At 43.8% G+C, this 19,966-nt stretch overlaps 1 long non-coding RNA gene across 1 annotated transcript in view; it reads right to left on the reverse strand.

Annotated features, from left to right (window-relative positions):
• The window catches only part of LOC308596684, a 492,091-nt gene that overhangs the window by 147,525 nt on the left and 324,600 nt on the right, over window positions 1-19,966 (reverse strand). The gene's annotated exons all lie outside the window — the stretch shown is intronic.

A 19,966-nucleotide genomic window follows, 5' to 3' on the forward strand; every position in this document is an offset into this window, starting at 1 on the left:
AGGCCCACCTGTCATGGACAAGAATCGACCAAATTTGGACAACCAGAGGGCTGGCACCTAAGACTACAAGAGTAGAAATCTGCCCAAAGACTTGCTCCGACCATAACGCTCTGAAAATGGAAATGAGATTTACTACTGCCGATTCCTTCAGATGGAAAATGAATGACAACCTGCTAAGAGATCAAGAGATTGTAAAGAAGGCCCAAAAAGCTTTAAAGGACTACTTTGAAATTAACTTGAACACCTCGGTGGAAAAAAGAATAATCTGGGACGCAAGTAAAGCTGTTATGAGAGGGTTTCTGATACAACAGAATACGATTAAGAAAAAATTCTGGAATGGGAAAAAGGATAAGATACTAGAGAAGATAAGAGAAGGAGAGAAAAAACTAAGATTGAATCCAAAATCAAAAGAGACTCTAAGAGAAATCAAATTCCACCAATCACAATATACGAAATTGATCAACCAAGAAGTGGAATGGAAAATCAAACAAATGAAACAAAGATCTTTTGAATCTGCGAATAAATGTGGGAAACTGCTAGCTTGGCAGTTGAAAAAGAGACAAAAATTAAATTATGTTACCAATCTAGAAGTTGAAGGGAAAAATATTCAGAAACCGGGAGAAATTAGAAAGTGCTTCCAGAAATATTTTAAAAAACTTTTTACACAAGGGTCCGAGGAAGTAATTGAGATAGAACAATTCTTGAAAGACAATGGCCTACCAGAATTATCCCAAGAGAAGAGATCAATCTTGAATTGTAAAATAACACAACAGGAAATTGAGGATGCCATTCAGAATATGCAGCTAGGCAAATCTCCAGGCCCTGATGGACTTACCTCCAAGTACTATAAGACGTTAAAAGACTATTTGATACAACCATTAATGGAGGTTTGCAACCAGATTATGGAGGGAGGAAGGGCACCAGATACGTGGAAAGAAGCATTCATCACACTGATACCTAAAGTGGAAACTGAAAAGACTCAACTCAAGAATTACCGTCCCATCTCACTCCTAAACGTGGATTACAAAATATTTGCAGACATTTTGGCAAATAGATTTAAGAAGGTTTTAAATGAAGTAATTCATAAGGACCAAGCAGGCTTTCTCCCAGGTAGACATTTGTTTGATAACACTAGGAATATTATTGATATTCTGGAACTTTTACAAACAAATATTAACACTAAAGCAGTGTTAATTTTTATTGATGCGGAGAAAGCCTTTGACAATATTTCTTGGAAATTTATGAAGAAAAACTTGGAAGGGATGGGAGTGGGAAGGGGGTTTGAGAACGGAATAGAAGCAATCTATTCCGAACAAAAAGCTAAGTTGATAGTGAACAATGTGGTGACAGAAGAACTCCAGATTGAAAAAGGAACACGCCAGGGGTGCCCCCTGTCCCCTTTATTGTTTATTTCAGTCCTGGAGGTTTTGCTGAACATGATAAGGAAGGATCGGCAGGTACAAGGAATACGGGTCGGAGTGAAACAATATAAACTGAAAGCATTTGCAGATGACTTGGTTTTAACATTAGAGGAGCCAGAATCTAGTACAAAAAAAGTACTGGAACTGATACAGAAATTTGGTCGGGTGGCGGGTTTCAAGTTGAACAAACAAAAAACTAAGGTGTTAGGGAAAAATTTGACAGCTACTGAAACAGAAGGGTTTCAGAAGGAAACAGAACTAAACATTGTTAAAAAAGTGAAATACCTGGGGGTTAATCTCTCTTCCAAGAACCTGAATTTATTTAAAGATAATTACGAGAAATGTTGGTTAGAAGTTAAAAAAGATTTAGAAATTTGGTCAAGACTGAAGTTATCCTTGTTAGGCCGAATTGCAGCTATAAAAATGAACGTTTTGCCAAAGATGTTGTTTTTGTTTCAGGCCTTGCAGATTGTGGACAGAGTGGAATGTTTTGGAAAGTGGCAGAAGGATATCTCTAAATTTGTCTGGCAGGGCAAAAAGCCCCGAATAAAGTTTAAAATACTAACTGATGCAAAGGAGAGAGGGGGATTTGCCCTGCCGGACTTAAGGTTATATTACGAAGCTGCAGCCTTCTGCTGGATGAAAGATTGGATTTTGTTGGAAAACACTGATGTCCTGGATCTGGAAGGCTTTAATAACTCGTTAGGTTGGCATGCGTATTTGTGGTATGACAAGGCAAAAACATATGGAATGTTTAAAAACCATATTGTCAGAAAAGCAATATTTATGGTCTGGAAAAAATACAAAGACTTATTAGAAAGCAAAACTCCGAGGTGGGTATCACCAATTGAGGCCAAAGCTCGGAAAAAACCCAATATGGAGGCCTACTGGCCGAAATATTGGGAAATAATAGAAAATATTGGAGGTAAATGGAGGCTGCAGAGCTTCGAAAAATTACAAAGTATGGTGCAAGGTTGGCTACATTATGCCCAAATTAATGAGGTTTTTAAGCTAGACAAAAAAATAGGATTCCAGGTGGAAAAATCGAAACTTGAGACAGAGCTGTTAGAACCAAAGACCAAGTTATTATCGAGAATGTACAACTTGCTGCTTAAATGGAACACTCAGGATGAGACAGTTAAATCAGCTATGATAAAATGGGCTCAGGACATTGGATATAACATCATGTCAGAAGACTGGGAGAGGTTATGGACCACCGGTATGAAGTTTACTGCATGTAATGCTTTGAAAGAAAACATTATGAAAATGGTATACAGGTGGTACATGACCCCGGTCAAGCTGGCTAAGATATACCATTTGTCCGATAACAAGTGTTGGAAGTGTAAGGAAGCTGAGGGGACATTCTTACACCTTTGGTGGACCTGCCCAAGATTGAAGGCCTACTGGGAAATGATCTACAATGAGTTAAAAAAGGTCTTTAAATACACCTTCCCTAAGAAACCAGAGGCCTTCCTTCTGGGCATTGTCGGCCAGAAGGTGTTAAAGAAGGACAGAACCTTTTTTATGTATGCTACAACAGCAGCAAGAATTCTTATTGCTAAGCATTGGAAGACTCAAGATTTGCCCACACTGGAGGACTGGCAGACGCAATTGATGAACTACATGGAATTAGCCGAGATGACTGCAAGGATCCGAGACCTGGGAGAAGAAGCGATGGAGGAGGATTGGAAAAAATTTAAGGACTATTTGCAAAAGTATTATAAATTATATGAATCTTAAGATGTCGCATGATTCGGAATGTCAGCCCCAGCAATATAAGCAGATTATTTATGAAAGTTGAATTATCTATGGAAGAATCAAAGTTTAAATGGGTAAAAAAGAAACATTGTAAGATTTTTAAAACAATTGGAATATAAGAGATTTAAACTTGAATAGTAATTGAAAATACAAAAAACACACGAAACAAGGTTATAACTTGCTGATAACTTTATTGTCAAGAATGCATTATGGGGAGACGCGGGGAAGTTCGATAGAAATTTGAAATAAGTTGATGAAATGGTCTGGTTTTATTGTTCTTGTTTCTTCCTTTTTCTTTTCTTTTTTTATTTGCCTTTTCGTGTTCTTTTTTTTTGTTTACTTTTTGTTATTGTTATATCTGTAATGTGGAAAAAGACGCAATAAAAATTATTATAAAAAAAAATAATAGAAGACATCTGAAGGCAGTCTTGTATAGGGAAGTTTTAAAAAATGTTTAATGTTTTATTATGTTTTTATATATGTTGGAAGCTACCCAGAGTGGCTGGGGCAATGGAGTCAGATGGGTGGGGTATAAATAATAAAATTATTATAATTATTATTATGAAATGGGATGTCCCTATTTTCATCAGAGAAATGTTGGAGAGTCTCTCTCTCTCTCTCCCCTCTATCTATCTATCTATCTATCTATCTATCTATCTATCTATCTATCTATCTTCTATCTATCATCTATCTATATCTATCTATCTATCTATCTATCTATCTATCTATCTATCTATCTATCTATCTATCTATCTCTATCTATCTATCTATCTATCATCTATCTATCTATCTATCTATCTATCTATCTATCTATCTATCATCTATCTCTATCATCTATCTATCTATCATCTATCTATCTATCTATCTATCGATCTATCTATCTATCTATCATCTATCTATCTATCTATCTATCTATCTATCTATCTATCTACCTATCTATCTATATCTATCATTGCTATATCTCCATGGCCAGTCCCAGATAGTTGAATTTCCTGGCCAGAGTCTGCTTCTTCCTGCCCCACAGTCAGATATTCCCATTCTCTGCAAGGTTTCAGTTATTCCTCAGCTTCCTTTTGGGGGCTCCTCCTAAAATCTACGTCAGGGGACACTACCAGATCAACCATTTCTTCTCCCTTTCTATTTCCTTATTACTGAATATTACTGCTGCCTACAGCTGCAACACTCAGTTAAAGGTCTAAACCACTGAGCCTAGGGCTTGCTGACCAGAAGGTTGACAGTTCGAATCCCCATGATGGGGTGAGTTCCTGTTGCTCAGTCCCTGCTCCTGCCAACCAAGCAGTTCGAAAGCACACAATGCAAGTAGATAAATAGGTACCACTCCGGCGGGAAGGTAAGCGGTGTTTCCGTGTGCTGCTCTGGTTCGCCAGAAGTGGCTTAGTCATGCTGGCCACATGACCCGGCTCCTTCAGCCAGTAAAGCAAGATGAGCGCCGCAACTCCAGAGTCGGTCACGACTGGAACTAATGGTCAGGGGTCCCTTTACCTTTAAGCACATTGCAATTCCTACTTATTTCTTCATTCTCCTTCCATGACCTTAGCAGCTTGGGGTCTTCTGTAGAGCTGGTATCTGAGACAAACTCTTCAAAAATATGCTGACTGGGACAGTCCTGTCAATATGTTTTTTTAAAAAAAAAACCCTCAAGGAAATTAGAGAGAAATTATGGTCAACAATGGTGGGAGGTTGCAGCTCTAGAGAAGTTGTTGGACTACAACTCCCATCAGCTGTAAGTATTGGCCATGCTGGTTTTTGAGGGGCAAAGGCTCCCCTCTTAGATTGGCAGTATTTCTCTCCAGTTCAGCCTAGTGGGTTTCTTTCTTGAATTAAAAACCAAAACCAAAATGACAGGAGGGTCCCGTCTATCAGACTTTTGGAACATTTGTTCCAGATGCCAACCCCTGCCTTAAAAGAAAGATTGCAAAACAGAAGTGGCTAATATATAGCTGACATAAAACCTTCATAGAGAATCAGAAACACTTTCACATTCCCTCCCATTTTCCAGCATAAATCAGACAAGGATGACAGAAGCACCCTCATCCAAGTTTAAGCCAACCATGGTTTGTTGTTACAACCAACAAGAACCAACTGCGGCTAGTTTAAACTATGGTTTAGTGGAACAAGACAGATCAAATTATGGTTTATGATTCTGACTTGTTCCAGTACAGTATAGCTTTAAATTAACTTCAGTTGCTAAGTCAAATGACAAACTGAGATTAGTTTAAACCAAGAAGTAAAGGTAAAGGGTAAAGGGACCCCTGACTGTTAGGTCCAGTCACGGACGACTCTGGGGTTGCGGCGCCCATCTCACTTTATTGGCCAAGGGAGCCAGCGTACTGGTGAACCAGAGCAGTGCACGGAAACACCGTTTACCTTCCTGCCGGAGTGGTACCTATTTATCTACTTGCACTTTGCTGTGCTTTCAAACTGCCAGGTTGGCAGGAGCAGAGCTGGGACTGAGCAATGGGAGCTCACCCCGTCACGGGGATTCAAACCGCTGACCTTCTGATCGGCAAGCCCTAGGCTCTGTGGTTTAGACCACAGCGCCACCTGAGTCCCCTAAAAACCAAGATGTAGATACTTCTAATTTATGGTGTGTTTAATGACCAACTGAGTTTGGTTTAAACCAGGAAGAAGATACCAGGAAGTAGAAACCAGGAAGTAGATTAGTTTTTATCTGCTTTAATTATCAATTTTAATTATCAATTCTTTTTTATCCACTTAATATTCTATTCGCTGACTGCTGGTCTATGACTGTAATAAACTGATTGATTGATTAGATACTTCTAATTTATGGTGGAGTAGAGAGTAAATTGAGCTGAATCACATTCATGTAGCAATGAATTAATGTTAGTGTAATATCTGAATCAAGCCTATCCCCACCAGTAATGTGGTACTTGGTGGGGGAAACTCTCTACCTCACAATGTCACATTGTGCAGCAAGTTTCACAAGATCCTACCACTTTTGATGGCAGTCACAAGTCTTCCACAGCATCTGGTTCTGCCTTATGTATCTGATCTCCAGCATATGGATTCCTAAAATTGATCCATATTAGCTATTCCATGCTGAACATTTGTACAACCTAGGGCAATTTTACTATCTGAAAGCACATGCTCTTTGAAGAACACATGGTGGTTGTTCTACCAGCCTTTGGCTGTTTCTCTGGGAAGTTAACGGGGAAGCTTTTCAGGGCATGTTTGACAATCTGCTGTACACATCGAGGGGCAAATGCCTTCAGATGGAACAAAAGTGCCCCAGATAAGAACTGTATTTAGTGAAGGGGTAAATTTGGGTCATTTTCGCATCGACTATGCCAAATAGAATTATGAAGTTGTAATTTGCAAATATCTAAAACAGCGCCAGGTGCTCATAAGAGAAAAGGCACTGGGGCTTTAATAAGGACAATTACTGAAAAGGCTTTCTAGGTGTTAAGCTGTTTAAATCCTGCTTGCATTTTCAGCAGTTCTTTTAAGTCATTATATAAAATCAGCCGCCTGGCCTTTTAGATGCACGCAGAGTAGCATGAGGTGCTGCCGTCTCAAGAAGGAGTTATGATACCATATGCTTCCAAATGTTGGTTTAAATTGTGTTCAGCTCTAGCAAATGGCAACAGGACATTTTGCTGCTTTCCGGGAAACAAAACGTTAGTTGCAAATCTACACAGAGCCTTCATTATTGACCTGATAAAAGTTACAAATAATATCGACATATTTTTATTCTGTTTATTTATCGTATTTTTCACCCCATAGGGCGCAGCGGCCCATAGGGTGCACCTAGTTTTTTTTGGGGGGGGGGTTTAGAAAAAAATATATTCCCCCCCCAGGCACGGGGCTGGGGCGGGGGAAGCCCGAGCTTCCCCCAACCCCAGCCCCCAGAACAGGCTGCTATCCGCAAGCCTAGGGAGCCCGGTGGGAACTCCCTCCGGGCTCCCTAGGCTTGCCGATATCTGCCTGAAGCCCGGGGCATGCTGCTCAGCGCGCCCCAGGCTTCGGGATGCAGGCTGCTATCCGCAATTTACCATCCGTAATTTACCAGAGTTGTATCCTGTCTGTCATGGTAACAATGATCTCAGGGGAGCTAACAATGCAATAGTGTGGAAAAAGAGAAAAGTCAATCAATAACATTGTAATAAAACAACATACTGTGTTGTAAAAACCAAACCATGTGTTTGCCCCAGCTTCCTTGAGTCAAGAACCCTGTCAGAAGTGAAATGTTTTCAGCTAGCACCAAAAACTAGTCAATGTTGGTGCCACCATTGAGAAGGCACTGTTGTAGGTCCTGGTAGTAGATCTAAGTCACAGGCAATCCGGGGTCATCACACACACACACACACACACAAGTCCTCATGACATCAGTATTTCTGCAGTGCTGAGCAAATTTTTCACTTCTGAGGATAATTATTTCAAAATGTTAATATTTCAAGATTTTAAAATCACTTTTAATAACTATAGTTGCATATCCAACATGCAGTTGCAAAAAACATGTCATTACATCCATTCTACATGCATTTGGTTCCTGATATATATGACATATATATATATATATATATATATATATATATATAGAGAGAGAGAGAGAGAGAGAGAGAGAGAGATGCACAAAAGGGACATAAAGATGGCTACCAAAGATGAGAAGCAGCAAACATCAAGGATGTCCTCAAAATCTTCCACCGCAGAGGTGAAATATGACTCTGCACTTTTGAAGATACCTCTGAGCTAAAGCTTTCCACGCTTGCTTACAGTACCTTACTGCAGATAATATTACTCTCACCAGACTCTTTCTCAGTTGCGAGGAAATATATTTGTATTTGAAGGGTGAATTCGATGTGTCAAACATGCAAGAAAATGGGGCTTTCAAAATTGTATGTAATCTTTCCGAGGGAAAACTTTACGAATTCTGTAACGGAGTGGGTTCAGAAGGGATCAAATTATTTAACTTGATGCAGCTGTATAGGGGTGGCTACAAATAATGAGTCCTGCTGGTGGAAGCCAGCACTTCTGAACCCCTTGAATTGGCTGTGGGCTGGGGAGAACCCCTTGAACAGCATGTGGGGGGAGCAGTGGATGGATCTGGCCTTCTGGCAAGCTGAACATGCTTTTGCTGATGGCCATAGCACAATTCACCCCATTGGGATGTAGCACCTGAGCTTGTGAATGTAGGTGAACAGGATATGGGTCACCTTGCAATGTGGGTACCTGCTCCTGCTTTCCCCACAATTGCTTCAGCTTCCCACTGGGGGCGCTAGGATTCACAGTCCTGGTTCACAGGAGAGCTGCAGCTAACTTGTGCCACCACCTCACCCTCCTGCCCCAAACAGTGGTGCCAGGTCACCCCCAGATAGCCAAGCCGATTGTGTGACATCACACACATCTGTGAGCACCACACAGTGCAGCCTCCCACTAGGCCACACAGTCCTCCTAAATATTGGGGGGGGGGGCTGGGCCCACTTCAAACAAATATTGAGGGCTGAGGAAGACACCTCGCCCCCCTAGAGGTGGTTTGCCTGGCCCCACATAAGGTTTGTACATACCCTCCAACATTTCTCCAATGAAAACTGCTGCTGTTGTTTAGTTGTTTAGTCGTGTCCGACTCTTTGTGACCCCATGGACCAGAGCACGCCAGGCACTCCTGTCCTCCACTGCCTCCTGCAGCTTGGTCAAACTCATGTTCGTAGCTTCAAGAACACTGTCCAACCATCTCATCCTCTGTCGTCCCCTTCTCAACATCAGGGTCTTTTCCAGGGAGTATGCTTTTCTCATGAGGTGGCCAAAGTATTGGAGCCTCAGCTTCAGGATCTGTCCTTCCACTGAGCACTCAGGGCTGATTTCCTTAAGAATGGATAGATTTGATCTTCTTGCAGTCCATGGGACTCTCAAGAGTCTCCTCCAGACCATAATTCAGAAGCATGAATTCTTCTGCGATCAGCTTCTTTATGGTCCAGCTCTCACTTCCATACTTCACTACTGGGAAAACCATAGCTTTAACTATATGGACCTTTGTCAGCAAGGTGATGTCTCTGCTTTTTAAGATGATGTAGACGTCCTATTCCATAATAATAATGTTACTATTTATACCCCATCCATCTGACTGGGTTGCCCCAGCCACTCTGGGTGGCTTCCAACATATATAAAAGCACAATAAAACATTAAACGTTTAAAAACTTCCCTATACAGGGATGCCTTTAGATGGCTTGGGGGTTGGATAATTCCATACCCTCCAACATTTCTCTGATGAAAATAGGGATGTCCTAAGGAATGTGGGGCATTCTGGGATTAAATCACAAACTGGTACAGCTTCTGTAAATCCAGGACTGTCCCTGGAAAATAGGGACACTTGGAGGGGCTGTTTGTAGGCCACTGGGAGACTGGGGAAAGGGGGGAAGGTGGTTTAGGAGGTATGGAGAGTGTACACCAAAGATCATGGAGCCCCATTTTGTGTTCTTGCATCCCTGCAGATACTGCTTTTTCTTTCAGCCATCTCTTCAATATAAGTGATCTGATTTCATCAAGCTGTGCCTTTCCCATTGTTCTGTTTCTGATAGGGAGACCATGTCCCTGAGCCTCAGGAACAGGCAGCATCGAGATGTGTTCCTCAGCTCAGACTGAAAACACGAAGAGAGAAAGATAATGCAGACCGGGGAGGGACTGTGCCTTCCTCTGCGTTTGGAGAGGGTAGCTGGGGCATGGATTTGGAACAGAATAATAAACTGAGATGGCTACATGTTCATTTGAAAAGTACAAGCATTTTGGGACTGGGCTGACATACAGATTTCTGAAAGGATAACACAGCAGCAGCACACAGAACTGAGTCTGCACACTGTCTAGCTAGGCAATTTAGCATCCACTGCTATTCTCTTGCCAATATGTAATTCACTGGAAACACTCATAAGAGCCACACTCCTGGTCCTTGGTCTGGGGCCCTGCAGTCTCTCAGGGGCCCCTTAATGATGCTGTCCTAGCTTGTTCGTTTTTTGGAAAAATATATCAGCAGGTACATTTCTGCTGAAGTGAAGTGCCTGACAGTGGTACCCCCCCCCCCATTTTTAATTTCCTCACATGGTCCCCAGACAACTCTGAACTTCACTTCACTCCAGCAGCAGTGCACCTCCTTAAAAACCTTTTTTTTGAAGAAGAAGAAGAAGAAGAAAAAGATGGTGATGAAGAAGAGATGGAGGAGGAGGAAGGGGGAAAAGGGATTGTGGGGACCTGCCGCTGCTGATAGCTGGTTAGTAAAGAAAAGGCAAAGACTTTTCCTTTTAACTATCTTTTATCCAAAACTTCTTCTACACGGACTCCACCCTTTTTCTCCACTGACCCCTTATCCCTTGGTGGGTTGGCCAGATGTGCTTGGACCCCCAGGCTGAAAGAGGCAGTCTGACAGAGATTGCTGGATGTGTTGGAGGCATTATGCTCAACAACAACAACAATTATAATAATAGCCACCATTTTGTGTCCTTTCATGACATTGCCAAATCACAGAGCGCTTCTCTCCCTCTGGGACTTCTGGCGAGCCTGCTATTTTGTAATATCCATTCCCCTATGCATTCCATGAACGTGAAGGCGTCTGAAAAATGCGAGGGGCGAGCCCTGAGGAACTTTCTGCTCATGTTTAAGAAGAGGAAAATACCTGGCTTTCTTCCAGGCCCAGCGAGATAAATATTTATGAGCCAAAATCCACCTGTATTTGAAGAGCCCTGTCAGATTTTATATTAAGCCTTTGCACCTTGGCTGCTTTGTAAACAGTGGGCATGACAGCTAAGGCGATGGAGACTTTTTTTTTTTAAAGGATACCACCAGAGTTAGAAAGTGTGCAGCATGCTTTTTAAATTTTATTTTTTTAAGCTGTCTGCGGGGGAAGACTTGTAAGTAAATGCTGTTGATTTCCATCCTGAGGTGAAAAACTTTTCACCTATCCCTTCAGCTTCTGCTTGGGTGGAGGTGCTACTGATCTTATTTGGCCTTGAAAGCGCTGGCAGCCAGTGTTTAGAATTTCAGATCTGCTCCGCCTTTCTGAGGAGTTTCCTCTGCAATGCCCTGTTTTCCTGCATGAGGCATCTGCAGCACATTGTCTCCCCTCTGTGAATATAAAACAAATCCTGACAGAGAATTCTCTTCGGGCGGCAAGCATTTAGCTCCTCTGCGTGTGAGAGAGAGCTGCTTGGCGCTTGCGTTTGGGGGCATCCCAAATTAATTTTGCACCATTAGGAGCGTCTTGCTCGTAGCTGAATTCCGCGTCCTGAGAGCCAAGAAATGAGGGTAATTCCTCTCTCCGCATTATCCCCCCTCTCTCCGCGCTCCACCCCCCGCCACAGCTTGCAGGAATTTGTTGCTGCAGTGTCACAAAAACGTGTTGTTGTTGCTTTGAATGCTGGGCCAGACTGTAAGGCAAGACAGAAAGAAGTGCTCACGAGGAACATATTGAATTATAATAAATCTGTCTCGTCTGGAGACGATGATGAGCTGGCACATTTTGTCAAGTGGCAGCCTCATAAAATGGCTGTGCGCTGCATACATATGACTGCATTAGCAGGAGGCAAGGGATGGGGTGGGGGAAGAAGATGGCACCAGCCGAGGAACTGCTGAGATAGAGAGGTTGATCATTTGCATTCCGGAGCTCAGCGAGCGCTCAATTCACTGATCCAAACCAAACATGTTGAAGTCAAGGCCCTGTTTCTATAACATCTTTGATATACAGCTGAGCAGTTTAACTGAATCAAAACAGTATCTTATTAGAAAAGGACTGCAAGCTGCAGGGGTGATGAGAATGAAAGGTGTGTGCTGGTATTCCACTTCAGGGCTAAAATGTGCAGGGCGATGCACTGAGCATTAATCACACTGTTTTCGTTGCACAGCTGTTCCCTTCACAGTTAAGATACAGCGGTACCTCGGGTTACATATGCTTCAGGTTACATACGCTTCAGGTTACAGACTCGGCTAACCCAGAAATAGTACCTCGGGTTCAGAACTTTGCTTCAGGATGAGAACAGAACTCGTGCTCTGGCGGCGCGGCAGCAGCAGGAGGCCCCATTAGCTAAAGTGGTGCTTCAGGTTGAGAACAGTTTCAGGTTAAGAACGGACCTCTGGAACAAATTAAGTACTTAACCCGAGGTACCACTGTCTTCTTTGCCTTTCTTTGTTTAAATAATTTTTAACATTTTTAAAAAACAAATAAACAATTCAACAACATTTCAAATTTAACAATCACTCCGCCTAAGGGACACGGGGGCAGCTGTGGTCTAAACCACTGAGCCTAGGGCTTGCCAATCGGAAGGTCGGCGGTTCGAATCCCCGTGACGGGGTGAGCTCCCGTTGCTCAGTCCCTGCTCCTGCCAACCTAGCAGTTCAAAAGCACGTCAAAGTGCAAGTAGATAAATAGGTACTGCTCCAGCGGGAAGGTAAACGGCGTTTCCGTGCGCTCTGGTTTCCAACACGGTGCCCTGTTGTGCCAGAAGCGGTGTAGTCATGCTGGCCACATGCCCCGGAAAGCTGTGGACAAACACCAGCTCCCTTGGCCTGAAGGCGAGATGAGCACCGCAACCCCATAGTCGCCTTTGGCTGGGCTTAACAGTCCAGGGGGCCTTTACCTTTTTACCTTACCTGCTTTAGAAGCACTCTGTCCTTTCTATGAGCTATAAAATCATGAGTTGATAGAACACACCGTCACATTCCTTAGAAGGGATTCACGCATAAAGGCAGAGAGGACAATCACACTTAACCAGCAACCCTAAATTCTGGTCTGAGTGCTCAGAAATATCACCTAAAGATAAGGCATCAATAGCCTCTGCAGCAAATGTTACAGGCTATCCTGCTGGCTGAAATCTCTCTCTCTCTCTCCTGTCCATTCCCACAGATTCTTTCCCCCACCCCCACAACAAATTGCATAGTTATTTAGAGTGGAAGGAGAGTAATAGACCGGGCTGGTGATCTTGGGTGGGGGCAGTGGGAGAAGAATTTGCAGCATCTTCAAAAATATGTGATTCCCAGGGTTTCATGGGAGACAGTATCAGTCTGTTTGAAACCAGTTTATGTTTGTAGGTCACATCTGGCCTATGATAAGAAATCGCTGCAACCACAGAAGCTGCAAATATATTTTTGAGGTTTAAAATAATGGGATGATTGCTTCTGAAGCTCTGAGAATTTGACTGGTGGCTGAGTTTGGTAGTAAGGGAGCTGCATCTGACTCAGTATACAAAACCGTTGCTGCCTCCTAAACGGTATTTACGATTTCCAGCACTTTGACAAAATGGAGAGAGACAAGGCGAAGGCATCTGAAGTGTAAATGCTTGCTCTTGCAGCTTGTTATTTTATTTGTGGGGATTGTTCAGCTGCTTAACCTTTAAAAGGAGAAAGCAGCCAATCGTTTCGACTTGCTTGGAATGCAAATGCACAGAGATTCTCCACATTCATGACACAGGGGAAAAAAGGGACATTGTTCCATTTACGTAATCAGACTCTTCGTGCTGTGAAGAAAGCCCTTCAGATTGGTATTGCACAGACTTCAAGGTACGTCAGTGCTACCAAAATAGAGCTCCCCCTTTGTTCCTGAGTTCTGGGCAGTTTTTTGAAGCTGGATTCTTTCAGGAGAGGGAGAACAGAAGTGCTACTGTAACTTGGTGGTAATGTACCCATTTACACATTTACATTCCAGATGGAATGGAAAGGGTGCATCAGGAAGTGCCAGTAGTCTGGAGATCATGCCACTATCTGAATACACTGTGATGGCCTGGGATTCGGACTCAGAGGCTGAACCTGAGGAATCCCAGCCTGCACAGGAGTCCCTGCCTCCAGAAGCAGTTGAGCTGGGGCTGGGGCCTGAGCCTGAAGGGTCCTCAGCTGTGCTGGATCCTTAGGTGCAGGCACCAGCTGAATCTGCTCTGGCTCCTGAGGTGATGGAGGACCCATGGCCTGCAGGTGCTCCACTCCCAGCCCCATCTGGGGGAAGCTGAGGTTGCCTCTGGGTCTGGTAACCCTCCAGCCTCTCCTGAGCTGCAGAGGCTCAGGGCAGAGAGGCAGAGGGAACTAAGGAGTGCTCACCTCCAGCCCAGGAGAGGCGAGTCACCTGTGGACTGGGGCCTCCCTATGCCTCGGGGCAGATAAAAGCCAGTCAGCCCCAAGTTGCGGGAGCAACATTGTTGGTAGCCTGTTCCTGCCTGCACCCTGTCCTGCTCTTCTGCCAGAGTTCCTGACCTCACCCGACTCCCTGCCTTGGACCCCGCTTCAGCTTTGGCGGACAGCCTTGCTAAGACTAAGCTGGCCTGAATGTGGTCAGTGCAGGATGCGAGCTTCTGGTGTACACTGCCTTGAGTTCCATCAATGAAGAAAGATTGGGCATCAATAGAAGGTGGACTTGGGTGCATGACCAAACATATGTTGCTCAGCATATGTTACCTGAAGTGATATAGAATTGTAGACTTGGAAGGGACCCTAAGGGTCGTCAAGTCCAATCCACTGCAATACAGGAATTTCAACTAAAGCATCCATGACAGATGGCCGTCCAACCTCTGCTTAAAAACCTCCAAGGAAGGAGAGTCCACAAACTCCCCAGAGAGACCGTTCCACTGTCGAACAGCTCTCACTGACAGAAAGTTCTTCCTGATGTTTAGTCAGAATCTCCTTTCTTGTAAATTGAAGCCATTGGTTCGAGTCCTACCTTCCAGAGGAGGAGAAAACAAGCTTGTTCCCTCTTCCATGTGGTAGCCCATGAGATACTTGAAGATGGCTATCATATCTCCTCTCAGTCAGTTCTTATCCAAGCAAGACTCCTTCAACCGTTCCTCAGAAAGCTTGGTTTCCAGATCCTCAGTCATCTTGGTTGTCCTTCTCAGCACACGTTCCAGCTTGTCAACATCCTTCTTAAATGGTGGTGCCCAGAACTGGACACAGTATTCCAGGTGTGGTCTGACCAAGGCAGAATAGAGGGGTACTATGACTTCCCTTGATCTGGGTGCTACACTTCTGTTGATATGGCTGATGCTTTCCTCTGGCTTCATCCCATGACAGACGTAATATAAGAAGCAGTCATCAGAGTTTAGAGGCCTTGGACGAGCCTCAGAGGGTCTCTGATTGGTCTATGGATTTTTATTATGCCCAAATGATGTGATGGAAAATCCAGTGTGGCTTGCTTAGTCCCCCAAAAAGGAACTACCATGAGGACCGGCAGGTTTCAGGTGCATTATCCAGCCACATAGGTCTTATTCACACACTTTCTAATCTATAGGGCAGCCAGAGTGGGGTTGTGCTACACAAGACCTTTGTGTGTTGAGCACAGGTATCTAAAAAGCGAACCCTTTGGCTAGGCATGCTACAGAATGCTGCTCAAAACTGATATGGGAATGGCATTTGATGAAGTTCTCTTATTTGTCCCATGTCTGTAATGTAAATCAATCTAGTGGAAATGCCTTCAGTCCACAAGCAATACATAATTGATTGTGTGAATGGTGTTACACAGCTGGCATGGTTGCAAATGTGTGTTTGTGTGTTCTCAAATCTTAGGAGCCAACACCTAGGGGCTCCACCAACAAAATATTCTTCAACATCAACTTCGTTGAACTGGTCATGTTGTGCAGGTGCCTGATTATTGTTTTCCAAAGCAACTACTCTATTCTGAAGTTAAAAATGGAAAGCATAATGCTGGTGGTCAACAAAAGAGGTTTAAAGACTCTCCCAAAGCAAATCTAAAAAAATGTAGTATAAACCCTGACAACTGGCAAACACTGGCCTGGAGCGCTCCAGTTGGAGAACAGCCTTTACCAAAGGTGCCATGGGCTTTGAAGACACTTGAACTCAGGACACAAGGGAGAAATGTGCTAAGAGGAAGGCATGCTTGGCAAATCCACACTGTGATCAACTCCCTCCTGGAATCCTGTTTCTCCACTGTGGAAGGACGTGTGGATCCAGAATTGGCCTCCACAGTCACTTATGGACTCACTGTTAAAACCGTGTTTATGGAAGACAATTTTACTCAGCTACGAGGGATCACCAAAGAAGAAGAAGAAGAATTTGAGGGGGTGCCCCCTGAAAGGTAATGGGCATTGCCAATCAAATGGTGTGTGTGTGCTGTGTCGTGTGATCGATTATGCTGGGTGGGGCTTACCTGCCCCTCCCAATATTTTATTCAGGTTGGCACCCGTGACTCGCATCCATATTGCAACACTGGCTGGGTGTGCCCTTCAATGCAGACCAGAAGATGCATCCCCTTCTCAAACTTCTGGTCCATTACACACTCACAAACACTTTCACATAACTAGGGCTCAATCAGAGCTTTTCTTTTGAAAGGTCAGTGCATTTTGAGGTAGATTTGCTGCCTCATGTTTGACGCTTCCCTTACTCATTTATATATATACCACTGGAACAGGTACTCATTTTTTACAAAGTGGAAGGAAATATTTCTGCACACGGAAGCTTTTACAATTAGAAATATTTAGGGTGGTAGTCATCTAAATATTACTCAGAGTAGACTCACTGGAGTTGACGAACATGACTAAGTTAGCACCATAAATTTTAATGTGCATATTCTGAGTCAAACTTTGCTGAATATAGGACTTCCGGTCAGCGCCAGCGATTTATGGTGGATTTCCCTCCGAGCTCCGGAGGGAGTCTGCTCCACGAGTTCGGGTCTGGCCGCTACGGTGAAGCGGGGACCCCCAAAAATCACAGGCGTGGAAGCCTGTGAACGAGGAGACTTGGCGGGCACCTTTGCGCCCCCCCAAAACCGAGAAGGAGCCTTTTTAAAGGCCCCGGAACGGTAGCGGGCGAGTGGCGCGGTGCTGAGAGTCATCACCCGGTCCGTGGAGTGAAGCCGCGCCGCCATTATCGGAGAGCGCTGATTCCTTCCTGAAAATTGGATCTATTAAGTTTATTAATAGCAAATTCAATTCTCTGAGTGTAGATGGTTCTTTAGGCAAAATGGGATTGCGCAAGCACTATAGGGTGGCAGCAGGCTGGGGAGAGACCACCCCATAGTGCTTGGATGGTACCACCTTAGCTAAAAGAAAATTTTAGCAGCATGGAATGGCAGAGAAGCTGATGAACTGAGAGGTAAAGAAACCTGGAAAATCGGGAAGACAGGAAGTGGAATGGAATGTCCTGGAAAAGGGAATGGCCGGCTGGAATCCTGAATATGATAAATCCACATTGGAACATCAGGTGGCTCCGTGGGTCAGAGGGTCTGGCTGTTAACCAGAAGGTTGGTGGTTTAAGCCCACCCAGGGACAACTGTGGGCAGGATTCTTGCATTGTGGGGGGTTGGACTCAATGACCTTCACATCCCTCCCAACTCTACAATTCTGATTTTTTTAAAATTTGCTGCTCCCACTTGTTTATTTTTTTTATGAAAGCCAGCAGATTCTCCACGTTAGCTAGCTAATATTAACAGCACATCCTGTGTTCAGTTGCCTGTATTAGGAAGCACAGTGACTTTAATTCTCAAGGATTTTTTTTGGCAAACAGCAATGCATAATATTTGTCTTTAATGGGAAGCAAGCACAATAGGCAATACTGAGTGTTTGTGTTTTTCGATGATCCCTCGGTCTTGCTTTATAAAAAATCTGTCTGAGGCAGCCTCTGCAATTCCGCACATGCTATAATTAGCTGTGTGATTAGAGTGTTCTTTTAGCATCAACAACCTTGAGAATAAATAGGGAGTTTGAATACATATGACTCTGGTGCTTGGCTTATAACGTGTGCTTTTTTTATTTTAAAAAAAATCACTTATTTTGAATGGAGTAACATCTTCATGCAGAAATTACAGAATTCACTTGAATGCCTGCCCACACACCTGCTATTTGTATGTGTGTGCGCACATGTATATATCCAGAAAAAATGATATAAATATGAATATAGATTTAAGAAAAACAGATTATATCTTTCTTTCCAATTTTGGCAGAAACTACTGATGATCACTGCAGATGGGGACAGCAGTCACGAAATTAAAAGACGACTGTTTCTTGGGAGAAAGGCGATGGCAAACCTAGACAGCATCTTAAAAAGCAGAGACATCACCTTGCCAACAAAGGTCCGTATAGTTAAAGCCATGGTTTTCCCAGTAGAGATGTATGGAAGTGAGAGCTGGACCATAAAGAAGGCTGATCGCCAAAGTATTGATGCTTTTGAATTATGGTGCTGGAGGAGACTCTTGAGAGTCCCATGGAGTGCCAGAAGATCAAACACATCCATTCTTAAGGAAATTAGCCCTGAGTGCTCACTGGAAGGACAGATTGTGAATCTGAGGCTGAATACTTTGGCCCCCTCATGAGAAGAGAAGACTCCCTGGAAAAGACCCTGATGTTGGAAAAGACTGAGGGCACAAGGAGAAGGGGACGACAGAAGACAAGATGGTTGGACAGTGTTCTCGAAGCTACAAACATGAGTCTGACCAAACTGCGGGAGGCAGTGGAAGACAGGAGTGCCTAGCGTGCTCTGGTCCACGAAGAGTCCGACACGACTAAACGACTAAACAACAACAACTGATGTATTTTCTCACAGGAGGCACCCACTGGGCCAGCACCCACTATGATTCCAAGGTCTTGCTCCAATTTTAAGCAAATCTTTATTCTCTTTTGGGCTGTGTGCTTTCATTTATAGGAAGGCTCCTCAGTGGAGAACGGGATAGATTCAATATTTTCTCTGTCAACTTCTTCCACTCAAGCTATTTACCCACAGTTTATGGTGAAGTCTTTAAGCACCCTGCTGTAACAGAGGTTAGAGGTTTCCAGTAAGACCACACCCTTGTTAGAATTCCTGCTCCATGACTGCAGTCATGGGATTGTTGTCTATCACATGATGGTATATGTTTTGATTCCACAAAGTGGGAAGTGACGGAGACAGGAAGTTTGTGTTACTGTGTTCCGTGAAGTGGGACTATTGTCCTTTGTTCTTTCTCTCTTTTCTGTCTGATGCTAGAGAGAGAGGGAGCCATGTTGCAGTGTTCCATGTGGGTTTATATGTAAATAAAGTAGATTAGCCAAAATGCTGAGTTGCGGAGGTCTGTCACGCATGATGTACAAACTCTGCAGATCCCTAAGTGTGCTGGTGTCGGTTGGCATCGATTGCTGTGATGTTAGGGCTGAAGAAAGCTTATGAAGCTCCTGATCGACCAGGAGGGAGAGAACATGCTAGTTGGGCATGTGTCTCTGCCAGGGTCCTACTCGAGTGTAGGCCGAGCTCCTGACAACCCTGACATTTATCATTGGACCATGACTGTTCATTTTAATATAAAATGCAATCGAGGCCTAGGTCCTCTAACTCTAACCCTACTGAAGAACATTGAGGGGGGGGGGGTCTGATGTCGCTCCACGTCCTGGTTTTCTACAATGAGGGGTGGGTGGACATCTACAAAAAAATAAGATTGAGGAACCCAAAGAACTGGAGCCAGCACCTATACTCTAACTTCAGTCAGCCATCTTAGCAACAGCAACAACCTGCCCCACCACCAATGCTGCCTCCTATAATTATCAACTCTTTATCTTTACAGAATTCCACCCACTCCATTCCCTGCCTTTTCTCTGCCACGTAGCGCTCCCTTCTGAGGGCACGTTGCAACAGAAAAGGAAGCATTCGGGGGCCAGGCTAGCATTGGCCACAGTGTAATATGTAGTTCGGCCCTCAGCCAATTTCTAGAAAGGGAAACTGTTACCTTTCCCTCATGCTTTATGTTTTTTTGGGGTGGGGAATATTAACGTTGTGTCTGATTTTGTCCGCAGTACACCTCAGCCTTTCAACGGTCAGTTAGAATCCCGCTGTTCTGGGCTATCATGTTAACAGACTGCAAACCT

Source organism: Podarcis bocagei (assembly GCF_964188305.1).
Source record: "Podarcis bocagei genome assembly, chromosome: 10".
NCBI lineage: Eukaryota > Metazoa > Chordata > Lepidosauria > Squamata > Lacertidae > Podarcis > Podarcis bocagei.